Here is a 12,717-nt window from a genome sequence, read left to right as displayed (position 1 = left end):
TGAGTTTCTGGTCAATGATGACCCACAGGATGTTGATGGTGGGAAATTTGATGACATTAATGCTGTTGGAATATCAAAGGTCAATGGGCAGACTCTTTCTTGTTGGAGATGGTCATTGCCTGGCATGTTTCAGTCCCTACATGCAGTTCTCTTGGTCTTGATGTGTGCAGGCATGGACTTCATTTGTTGAGGAACATTGAACAATCATCAGTGAACATCCCCACTTCTGAAATGACAGAAGGAAGGTCTTTTATGAAGCAGCTGAAGATGGTTGGGCCTTGGACATTGCCCTGAGAGATGTCCTGGGATGGGATGATTGACATCCAACAACCAAATCAACTTTATGCGAGGTATGATTCCAACTATTGGCGTGTCTTCTCCTTTATGTAGACCATCTTCAGTTCTAACAAGGCTACTTAATGCCACACTTGGTCAAATGCAATCTTGATGTCATGAGGAGTCACTCTCATCTTGTCTTTGGAATTCAGCTTTTAGTCCATGTTTAACTGTGCTGAGATCTACAGCAGAGCGGTGCTGTTGATGTGCAGTTATTAGTGAGTAAATGCTGCTTGACAGCACTGTTGATGATGCCTTCCATTACATTGATGAAGGTTGAGAAAGGACTGGGCAATAATTAGATTGAGTGGGCTTGGATTTGTCCAGCTTTTTGTTAACAGGACAGATCTAGGGAACTTCCCATATTGTCAGGAAGACACCAAAGATTTATAAAAGAAATTTCCACCTTTCTCCTGGCCTCCAAGGAACCCTGCAGAGTACCAAGATAGAACTTGCCTTCACCTCTTCCAGCTACTTGCTGAACCTGTCAGAAAAATCTGTCCATCAGGAAGATCTCTTTCTCCAACTTCCAGTTAAAAAATGCTTTGATATTGTTGATGTCACTGGACTGTGTCATTTACATTTCATTTAGGCCCTTGCCTGTTGAAGGCATGAACCTCCAGTGACTTCAAGGTCAAGACACAGAGAATTGACCATATGGGAGTAAAGTGACCCCTTTCACTTTTGACTTCCCACCTGTAAGAAAAGATTTAAAATACTGTAATCTCCTTTATAATCTGCCCCCACAGATGGAATTTTTCACTGTTTACTATTGTTTGAACTGGGGAGGGAGGTGAAGTTACACTGCATCAACCTTCTTTTCCATTTAAGGCAATACAAAAATCATTGTTTGGGGTGCTAAAAGGGCTGCTAGCTGGTTATTGCCATTTTAAGATAAGATAGCTTTATTAGTCACATGTACATCGAAACACACAGTGAAATACATCTTTTTGCGTAGTGTTCTGGGGACAGCCTGCAAGTGTCGCCACGGTTCCGGCACCAACATAGCATGCCCACGACTTCCTAACCCGTATGTCTTTGGAATGTGGGAGCTATTGCTAATATTCATCCTCCTGTGTACTCCCTGCAACTGTCCAAATCTGTGCCAATGCGCTGGCTTCAAATAAACTGGGTGCAAGACATGTAAATTGTCTTCAACCAATTCCTAAACAACCAGATTAACAATGCTTCTATACCAGAAAATCTAGGTTTAGTGATCTGATCGAAAATCATCTTGACCCTTTTATCTTGGGTATAGTGATTGACTGAATTACTCCAAATGTTGCTGATTAGGACTGACTAACTGCCTCCAATTTCTATGTACCTTCATGTGCTTTTAAATGATGTGTACAGTGATCCCAATGAAAATCAAAAATCTTCAGAGGCTGGAAATCTGATACATAAAAAACACAAAATGCTGGAAATACTCAGCAGGTCAGGTAGCATCTGGAAAGAGAATTAATGTTTCATGTCAAAGACCCTTTGTCAGAATTGAAGATAACACTTTCTCTTTCCACAGACCTGCTGATTGTTTCCAGGATCTTCTAGTTTTATTGCACAATAATCCAAGCTCTGATGGTTTTGTTTCAGAAAGTTAGCACTTATTTCCTCTAAGCACTGAACAACTTTTCTGAATGAATTATTAGCAAGTTACAAAAGCAAAAAAAATGCTGGGACAACTGATACAATTGAAGCAGTTGACGTGATAGGGATGGTGCTGTCAGATTCCCTGAGCACTTGAGGAAACAACTCATTCAAGATTCCTGCACCTGATTGTTAACCCTGTGTGTTTGTGGAGTTCGAGTGAACTCCAGTCAGTTTGTAGCCTGTGGCACCCCATTGGTAGTTCACTGAATGCAGGTCAACAGCTACATCGATATTCACGTGAAAGTGGTTTTAAAAATCAGGGAATGTTTTGCTTCTTGTGTGTGTGATGCAAGTGATATATGTTTGTGCACTGCTATGATGTCAGCAACCAATCTCAGTTCGGTGCTCCCTCTCATTATTTACTACTGCCCCCTGCTTGTATTTAGCTGGCAAACGTGACAGGCGATCCTTTCAAATTATTGTATGCAATAAAGTCATGATTAAATCTATTGGTTCAATGATTACTGTTTATAAACACAGCAAGAGATAGACTGCAACACAAGTAAAGCATGTTGATGGCTTAGTGGAATTATCACCAAACATTTCCATCATAGCCTTGCCACTTGGTATGCAAGCAGTCCCAGCACAGAATTAACACCGGACTCCAGGGAAAGAGGTACCACCCTCTCCCCAGCAAGTGGGGTGCCTTTAGGGGTATCAAGCCGTGCTCTACCATCTGGGCCTACAGTTTGCAAATGCATCCTGTCGAACCTAGGGAGGAGAGACATGACCCAGAAAGGGGGAGCTGAGAGGGAGATCAGCTTTTAAAGAAAAATAAGGTCACTCTCTACTGCAAAGCAGACATTAATTATACATGCTGTAAACCTCAAATCAACTTAGTGGAACTAAAAACCTTAAAAAAGGAGAGCAATTATGGATATAAAGCATCTGTTTCTAGCCCTGAGGTCAATAAAGTGGTGAGGCTACATACGCTAAAACAGAGCCATGTTATTGTTCCATTCTATGAAAAAGATTTGCGTTGCGTACTGCTCAGCGATGGTAAATCTAAATTGACAACAAAATCGCCGTTTTTCTTGCCTCCCACAACATTTTTACAGTCATATGCAGCATAATCCCCACATGACAGCACATTTATTAAGGCGTTGAAATAATGTATTTTGTTTCAGTTATGTTCCAGTGTTGAGGTCCCAAATATATAAAGATGTTAAAAAACCTTGTTTTAAATATTTTGTTTAATAAGGAAAACTTGCCTTTATTTCTAAAATACAACTTCATTACTGAGTTGTGTGCTTGTTTAACCACCCTAGGCCTACACTATTAGTTTTTCATTAAGATCGGCATCTTGAGTTGCTCTTTGGGACTACTTCTGGCTGCTTGTAATTACATGGCATTAACAGTCCCTGCTTTCCAGATGAGTCTGCATTGTATTTTACTCTTTTATGCAATTGGATAAATGCAGTGGAAGAACTGTGAGCAATGATAAAAACAGACATCTCACATAGGTATTTGCATTGCAAATGTGTAGCTACTCTTGTGTTCTCTGAAGCTAGTATTTGCATATTCCTAGGATTCAATGTCCTCTTGTTAAAAGAGAGAGAGAGGGGCCCAGGGCATCTTCCATTAACACAAATCTGTCACCCGTTAAAAAGGGTCACGTGATTCAGACAGCAGTGACATAGCTGCTCTAGTGGAACCGTGCTGAGGTGGAGGTTAATAAAGAGCGCACACAGTCCTAGTACAAACAGAGTAACGTCAACAACAAAAAATTAATGAATGGCACTGTCAATGCACCTCACAGACTTTAAAACACTTTGTTAAAGAGGGTGGACCTTTCTGTTTCAGCTTGGTTAAGCTGCAGTTCACAATGATCAAAGATCAGTTAACAGCAACACACTGTTTTAACAAGATTCAGCTTAGTTTTTTCATTAGACAATTTCATGGGGTTGTCAATATCACTGTGATCAACCAAAGGAAGGGTTGCAACTCTTTCAGAAATGTCCAGAACTGACACTTTGACAATGTCCCTTACAATGCTATCCAATGCCTCACTGATGAAGACATCTTATTCAAAGCCTTCATCAATGATGTATTATATAGCATAGTAAGGGATCATCTCAGAATGTCAGTTTCAGGCATTTCTGAAAGAGTAGTAGTTCTTTTTGAACAATTATGTAGTGTTGATGGATTTACTGGGGATCTATTGTGTTCAACTCATCACCTTGGACAATGGGGTGCACTTGTCACCAAGTGCAGTATTATAGTTCTGCAAAGTTGAAGAGGTAATTTCAAATGTAATGATTATAATACAAAGGGCATCTGTCTTGAATGGCGATTCATTTCAGTACCTGGGAGTTCTGCTGAGCTACAGCATCAGCTCATGTAGTACTTCAGGCCACTTTCAGTAAGTGTAAAGGGCTGTCTACATCAAGTTACATTCTAACATGTTCCAGTAGAGCATCTTCAGGCTTCTAGGGACTTAATTGAAAGGTTTTCATTAGCAAGTCTACAAGATTCAAGAACAAATCAAAGAAAAGATGTGTGTCATCCTACACTCTTGAAGAACAAAAGAATTACATTTATACAGCATCTTTCACAGCTTTAGAGTTTCCAATATATTTTACAATCAATTACATCTGATTGAAATGTGGTCTGATTGTAATGCCTGAGAACTCTGTAAGGATATATCTCAGTCTATGTACCTTACACAAAGACCTGACTTAAGCTACTGCTAAGAAATAAGTTTGTACTCAGGCCTGGAAAATAAAGGCTGATATGTTGCAAGGGCTTTGCAAATGCTGAAGTAGGACTGACTGTACAGTATTTCAGAAATGAAAGACATGTCAACCAGAGCAGAGCTGGTTGTGGGTGGGACTTATTTGGCTTCACCAGGAAGGATTCCCTCAGCAGGAGGAATTTCCCACTGGGAGGGTCACTTTGAGGTAAGTTTCAATTTATTTTGCAGATCAGCAACAAGCCAACAATGCTTGTTGTTCTTTGCAGATCTTGGGCTCCTGGCTCCATCCTGTGCTTCTGGCAGAAATACTGTCTGGAGTCATTCAACATGGCACTGGCCTGGGACTCGATCTTTGTAGGTCAGATATCTGAGTTAGAAAAGTGCCCTGCACTGATATAATAAAGGCCAGTCAATTTTCCAGTTAAACACACAATACTCTTTCCTCCTCCTTCGTTCTGGCTGCCCCAGCCTTCCCTTCCTTCAACCCTCACCCCATTCCTTCCCCCACTTCATCTCCCAAACTGTGGGTCACAACATTAGCTGGGGCTGCATTCAGTTTGCTTTGTTGACCTGAATTTCATAAATCCTGGTTACTGTCGCATTGGTCTCTCCTCACCCACTGTTACCCTGACCTTCCCTTTCCCACTGCCAAACCAGCCTCCGCCCCTTCCAATGTCTCTGTAGCCTCCCCTCGCCCACTGCCTCATCTCTCCCAATGTCTCTGTAGCCTCCCAAATCCCACAGCTTCCCTGGCCTCTCCTCTTCCCCTGTGGCTCTCCTCTCCTATTGCCAGACTGGCCTCTCCTGCTGCTGGACTGTGCCTTTCAACACTGCAATTGGGACGGATTCCCACCCTGTGTCTTCAGTCTCCAGCTTTATTCCCTAACCACATTCTTGCCTGAAACTGACTCAGATTGTTCACAACCTTGCTGTTGAATATGACCCAAGGTGAATATCAGACCCATGTTCATGTCATCACAAATAATGCTTATTTCCACTTCTGTAACCTGCCTCAGCACATGTATGACTGACAGCCCCATACATGTGTGTGTGTGTGTGTGTGTGTGTGTGTGTGTGTGTGTGCTATGTTCAATGTTTTATTGGTCAGACTCTTTTTCCTTCATCAACTTCAGTTCATCCAATATCCTGTTGTCTGTTCTTTACTTCATACCAAGTCCCATTCATCTATCAGCTTTGTGCTCACTGGCCTACCTTGGTCTCCAGTTGAACAATATCTCAATATTAATATCGTCTTCCCTGGTTTCAAACCCCTTCATTGTTTTCTCCCTATCTCTGCAATCTCCCCAGTCCTATCACCCTCTGGGATTCCCCACTCATCCAATCCTCACTTTTTGAACATTCCTGAATTTACTTGCTCCTCCATTAGTAGTTATGCTAATACCTTTTGAGGTCCCAACTCTGGAATTCCATCTCTAAATCTTTCTACTCTCTTTAAAACGTTTCTTTAAATATACTTCTTTAACCAAGCTTTTGATGTGTCAAATTTTGCTTGATAAAGCTCCTTCGTAGGACCTTTAGACACTTTGCTCTACTAAAGTTGAAAAATAAATCCTAGTCATTGCTATTGTTGGAGACTGAGTTTGAAAAACTGCCTTCATATATCCAAGCAACCCACACAAAAAATACCAGAGGAACCCAGCAGGTCAGGCAGCATCTATGGCAGGAAATAAACAGATGACGTTTCGGATCAAGACCCTTCATCAGGACTGGAAAGGTAGAGGGCAGAAGCCAGAATTATATATCCAAGGTTTGGTGCCAGCTTTGACTGGGTTTCAGACAGGTAAGGAATTGCTGCAGTATTTCTCACTTCTAACTAGCTCAACAATTTACTCATGGGCTTTGTTTATCAATTTTATGAAGAAGTCAATGGTGGCAACGCATTCACAAGTTCTGTGTCTTTCAGTATCCTAATAACTGAGTATTGATTATATTCCAGCACAGGGAGAAGGTATGTAAGTTTTTAAGACCAATTGACTCCCAGGTGATGGAGTGCTACACATGTCAGACACCTCGCTGACCAAAAGGAATTATTAATGCTAATCTAGTAGATAGTTGTTAGTTTATGTCCAGCTTATGCACAATAGTATTTTATGGTAAATTTTAATAACAAACTTTACTGATAATGTATTTAAATTACATGAAAAACTGAAAGAAACCATATTTTTATCATTCACCAAAGGAGGTAGGGAAAATAAAGATTCAATCAATATACTACATGGGACCTTACGTTGAATATGCTATCAACTCTGAAAGGAAACAAATGAATGTAGAGGGAACCATTAAATAAATGTTTGGGGAGGCTGTATGATGAAAGGAAAAGGCAGAAGAGATTTGCAGGTGTTGAGGCAATGAGAGTATTGCTCCTGAGCCATACACTGGCTACACTGGCAGAAGGATATAAGAGGGTGGTGAACCTGTGGAATTCGTTGCCACAGAAGGCTGCGGAGGCCAAGTCATTGGGTGTATTTAAGGCAGAGACTGATAGGTTCCTGAGTGGTAAGTGGGTTAAGGGTTATGGGAAGAAGGCAGGAGAATGGGGTTGAGAAAAAAATCAGCCATGATTGAATGGCAGAGCAGACTCAATGGGTCAAATGGCTTAATTTTGCTCCTATCTTGTGGATAACTGGGCAGCAGCTTGAAGGAGAATGTAAAAATAAATGTATTTTCAAGCAAAAGGTGAGCTGGACTAGTGTAAAAGGTAAACTGGTTATGGACAAGAGACATTGAAAGAGATATCATTGGACCAGTAGTGCCCTTGCAGTGGAGTATCCAACAGTCCTGCTGAGGATAAAGCTTTTTTATTCATCTTAGTTAATTCCATAAAAGTAGTATCTGTGTAAGTATAAGTAAATATCTCTCAGCATGCTTTTAGATAGGGAGGACGATACCTGATAACCACTTTGATTTCTTCAAGGCAAAGATAACCTTAATCTATTGTAAATCTGTTATGTGTAGTTAGATTTCCAAAGATACTTGGCAAAAATACATGCAAAGAAGGTATTTGAAGTAAAACAACTATAGATAAGAAATTGGCTGAATGATTTAAAACAATGGAAATGAGTTGGGAGGTGGAAACAGGGGATACTAAAAGGATTGCCTTCCTCTAAGTTTTGAGCCAATGTGGATTTTAGTTTGTGTCAAAAATTTGGATTCAAAATCACAGCGCGCAGTACTCAAATTTGCTGATTCTAAACTTGGAAGAGGAATCAAATCAGGCAATTCAGAAGTAACAGATTTTTTTCCAGTTATGAATGGATTATGACTTATTTTTGGAAATGGTTTGAAGGTTTGCCACCACCAAGTAGGCTTTTGAGAATTAGTTGGTTAGGTTTTGCAATGCATGGCCTACCAGAGAGTTGGTCTCTGATAAGAGCTGATTGAAGCTAGAGGCAGCTATGTTTGTTATGGAGGAAAGAGAAGCTGGAGAGGCATGGGAAGGACATGATTTTTTTTTGAAAGAGACCTGAAATGCTAGTAAATTGAATGACACAAGAGATTCTGCAGATGCTGGAATCTGGCGCAACACACACAAAATGCTGGAGGAACTCAGCAGGTCAGGCAGCATCTATGGAGGGAAATAAACAGTACAGATTTTCACTATGGATGTCGAGTCCCTGTACACTTCCATCCCCCGTCAGGAAGGCCTTAAGGCTCTCTGCTTCTTTCTCGACAACAGACCCAACCAGTCCCCCTCCTCTGCCACCCTCCTCCATCTGGCAGAACTGGTACTCACCCTCAACGACTTCTCTTTCGGCTCCTCCCACTTTCTCCAAACTAAAGGTGTAGCCATGGGCACTTGCATGGTCCCCAGCTGTGCCTGCCTTTTTGTTGCTACGTGGAACAGTCCATGTTCCAAGCCTACCCCGGTAATGCCCCCCAACTCTTTCTCCGCTACATTGATGACTGCAATGGGGCCGCTTCCTGTGCTGATGCCGAGCTCATCAATTTCATCACTTTGTCTCCAACTTCCACCCTGCCCTCAAATTTACTTGATCCATCTCCAACACTCTCTCCCCTTTCTGGATCCCTCTGTCTCCATCTCCGGAGACAGATCAACCACAGACATCTTTTACAGACTCACTGACTCCCACAGTTACCTTGACTACATCTCTTCCTACTCCGTCACTTGCAAGGATGCCATCCCCTTCTCCCAGTTCCTCTGCCTCCACCGCATCTGTTCCCACGATGAGACTTTTCATTCCAGGACATTGGAGATGTCCTCTTTTTTCAGTAAACGGGGTTTCCCTTCCATCACCATCAATGCAGCCCTCACCCGTATCTCCTCCATTTCCTGCACGTCTGCCCTCACCCCATCCCCCCCGACATAACAGGGTTCCCCTTGTCCTCACCTACCACCCCACATGCCTCCACATCCATCACATCATTCTCCACACCTTCCGCCACCTCCAACGGGATCCCACCACCAAACACATCTTCCCCTCCCTCCTCAGCTTTTGGCAGGGATCGCTCTCTCCGTGACTCCCCACTGATGACCCTCCCAGGACTTATCCATGCAACTGTGCAAAGTGCTACCCCTGTCCCTACACCTCCTCCCTCACCACCATTCAGGGCCCTAGACAGGCCTTCCAAGTGAGGCACCACTTCACCTGTGAATCTGAGAGTGTCACTTATTGTATCCGATGCTCCCGGTGCGGCCTCCTATACATCAGAGAGACCCAATGCAGATTGGGTGACTGCTTTGTTGAGCACCTTTGCTCCGTCCGCCACAAAAGCCAGGACCTCCCGGTGGCCAGCCACTTAAATTCTACACCCTACTCCCATACCGACATGTCTATCCACGGCCTCCTCTACTGCCACGTTGAGGCCAGATGCAGGTTGGAGGAGCAACACCTCATATTCTGCCTTGGTAGTCTCCAACCTGACGGCCTCAACATCGATTTCTCTAACTTCCGGTAACCCCTCCCCTCTTCTCCCCCCCCCCACCCCCCACCCCCGCCTTTGTTTTCCCTCATTCCTGTGGCCTCCTCACTCATTCCCCTCCCCCACCCTCATGACCTGCCCTCCTATTCCCCACCTCCTTCCCTTTATTCCATAGATTACTGTTCTCTCCTATCAGATTCCTTCTTCTTCAGCCCTTTGCCTCTTCTACCTATCACCTCTCAGCTTCTTACGTCACTCATCCTCCCTCCCCCACCCACCTACCTTCCCCCTCTCACCTGGACTCACCTATCACCTACCAGCCTGTGCTCCTCCTCCTCCCCCGACCTTCTTATTCTGGCTTCTGTCCTCTTCCTTTCCAGTCCCGAAGAAGGGTCTCGACCCGAAACGTTGATTATTTATTTCCCTCCATAGATGCTGCCTGACCTGATAAGTTCCTCCAGCGTTTTGTGTGTGTTGTAGTAAATTGTAAGGGTGAGTTTCCAGGTGCAATGGAGCAATGCTGGAAAATGAATCATAACATCTCTAGGTAACACAGACACAGAGACACATACACACACAGATATATATCATGAAAACTAATGCTATGTAATAATGTTTATTAATATATTGTTAAACACATAAAATATACACACCATGAGTCCTAACTTCAGACTTACAAATTCTGTCCTTTATTAACTTCATATTGTTGCCACGAAACTTGTGCAAAGGACACAAAAGAATGTATAAGTTCTGATGAAAGGCCATTGTCCAAATCATTAACTCCTTTTTCTCTCTCCACAGATGCTGCCTGATGCACTGAGTATTTCCAGTACTTTCTGTTTCTTTCCTTAGAAAAAGCAGCACATTGACACCCTACATAATTTATCTAAAAAACAGAATCAAGAAGCTCTTTGAAACCACAGACACTTGCAAGTTCTAAGCTACTGGGCAGCCATTAAACCCTTTTACACATTTAAACATGAGATGCCCTTTGATAGCACTTTCAAATGTTGGAAGAGTTTACTAAATCTGAGATTGAAGATTATGATGCTCAGTGGATTGCTGCTGGATTCCTTTCTGTCCACAACATACTGACGTGTGAATTACCCTTGCAGCTGCAGACTCTGCTTCTAAAATTGACTGTGTTGTAGATGGGCATGCACTCGATCCCATGTGGACAGCTGTCTGCTTCCTACCAGTGTCATTATTCCACTCTACCATTACTGGACATGCAAGACAAATTTATTTGTTACATTTTCCTCCAAATTTAATTTCAGAGTAATGGTCTCTTTTCCCCCGAATATATATTTTTTGTGCCATGATGTCTTTTTTACCCATTTGAGCATCCAGTCATTGTGCTGGTCCCTAATTTGTCCCTTTGTCTTTAATGATCTTATTCTGACCTTATACTCTCTTTGTTCTAATGCTATCTCTGCCTCCATAAACTGTATTCTGACCCCACCAGTCTCACTCTGTCTCTCCTCCAATCTCTTTCTGTCTGCGCCACAAATTTCTGTGTCTGAAAAAAACAGCACATTGACACCCTATATCTTAAATTTTGTCCTCCTAAATCTCTTTTTGTGTCCTTTCTTCCGTTTGTATCTCCGCCCTTCCCAAATGTCTTTTTTTCTGTGCCCTGAATCTTTACTTCTTTAGCTCCTAACTTGTTTTTATCTTCCTAGTTAGCACCAGTGGCAGCAACAAACAGCCTCTGTATGGGCTGTGTATCAGCAGTGTTGTCCTGCATGTCACTGGCCAGAAATATTTTCTCTGGGGAATTGATACAAAACCCTGCCAATGAAGATGAACAGCTTGAGAACCAGCTGAACATCTGATAAAAATATCTGGGTAGAGAGTGACTAGGAGCCTTGAGTTCTGTTTTATAGACATGCAGGGAGAGATTTTGAGCTTATGTGATGCTTTAAAATTAATAATAGCAAACCAGTAGCCCGTTTTACATCCCTCCTGAATGTTCCGTTCATTCACTTCACAGATTATTGCCCTCTGCTTTATTGTACAAAGTCAAAATGAGGGTTACCCAGAGAACATCAGGAGGAAATTCTTTACACAGCGTATCCAGGATGTGGCATAGATTACACAGTGGGGGCAAAATCCCAAAACCATTAAAAAGAATTGCATGCTACAATGAAGGAACATCATAATCTCTTTTGAATTGTTTAAATTAAAATGTACTTCCCCAATAACAACAACAAGCTATATTCATATCATACATTTAACCTATTGGTGTATAACCCTGACCTGTAATTACCTTGCAGATTTCGACAGGGTAAATGGTAAATGAACAAAATCAAATACAAATATAATGTTATATAACTGTAGTGCCTAGCTATTAATTTACAAAAGCTGAATCAAATATAGGGTTTAGATTGCACTTTTTGATGGAAACAGCTCTGATAAGCCAATTTCTAAAAAGTTTTTAAAACCATATTCAATCGTACCTACATAAAACAAAGGAGACAATTTGTTCTGTGACAGAAAAGCTGTGACATAGTTAATTTTGAAAGTACTTTTTGTAGTGCCTCCCACATTTTTTTATAAAAGGAATTGCAGATATTTATAATAGGCTTTTCCATCAGACTAATCAGACATAAGGGTTTTCAATGGAGCATGTGCATATATTATTTCGTTACCATTCATAGTTTCACAGAAATTTATTTCGCAACTGCAGTTCAGCGGCAATAATGATGCAATTACTCACAGGTCAAGATTCAGTTTGTAGGTAAATTGCTGTCATTATTTACCATCTTTCAAACAACATTGATGCCTATAAAGCATCAATGGGAAAAAAAGTCTTGGTTTTCTTGGTGTAAAAACTGTAAGAATTTGTTGTTTACTTTTAAGGTTAGGGTGAAATTTTGCCCCTGTGGCTTTGCAATTAGTGAAAAATTCTACCTTTCTCAACAAATGGCCAGGCTCTAGTGTAAGTTTATTTATTTCCATCCTTGTGTAAGAAGGTCACTCAGATTGTTGAGGACAATGGCCGGCATTTACATTTTGTAAGTGGTTGTTTGTCCTCTGTACAGCACCAAGGTATAGGAGCAATTCAAATTCTGGCCCACTAAGCACACAGATCTGAAGCAGAATATCTTGAATTTCAGTCATTTACTGTTTACCCC

The sequence above is a fragment of the Pristis pectinata genome, chromosome 15, assembly GCF_009764475.1.
Source record: "Pristis pectinata isolate sPriPec2 chromosome 15, sPriPec2.1.pri, whole genome shotgun sequence".
Classification (NCBI taxonomy): domain Eukaryota; kingdom Metazoa; phylum Chordata; class Chondrichthyes; order Rhinopristiformes; family Pristidae; genus Pristis; species Pristis pectinata.
Note: the sequence above shows the minus strand (reverse complement) of the source record.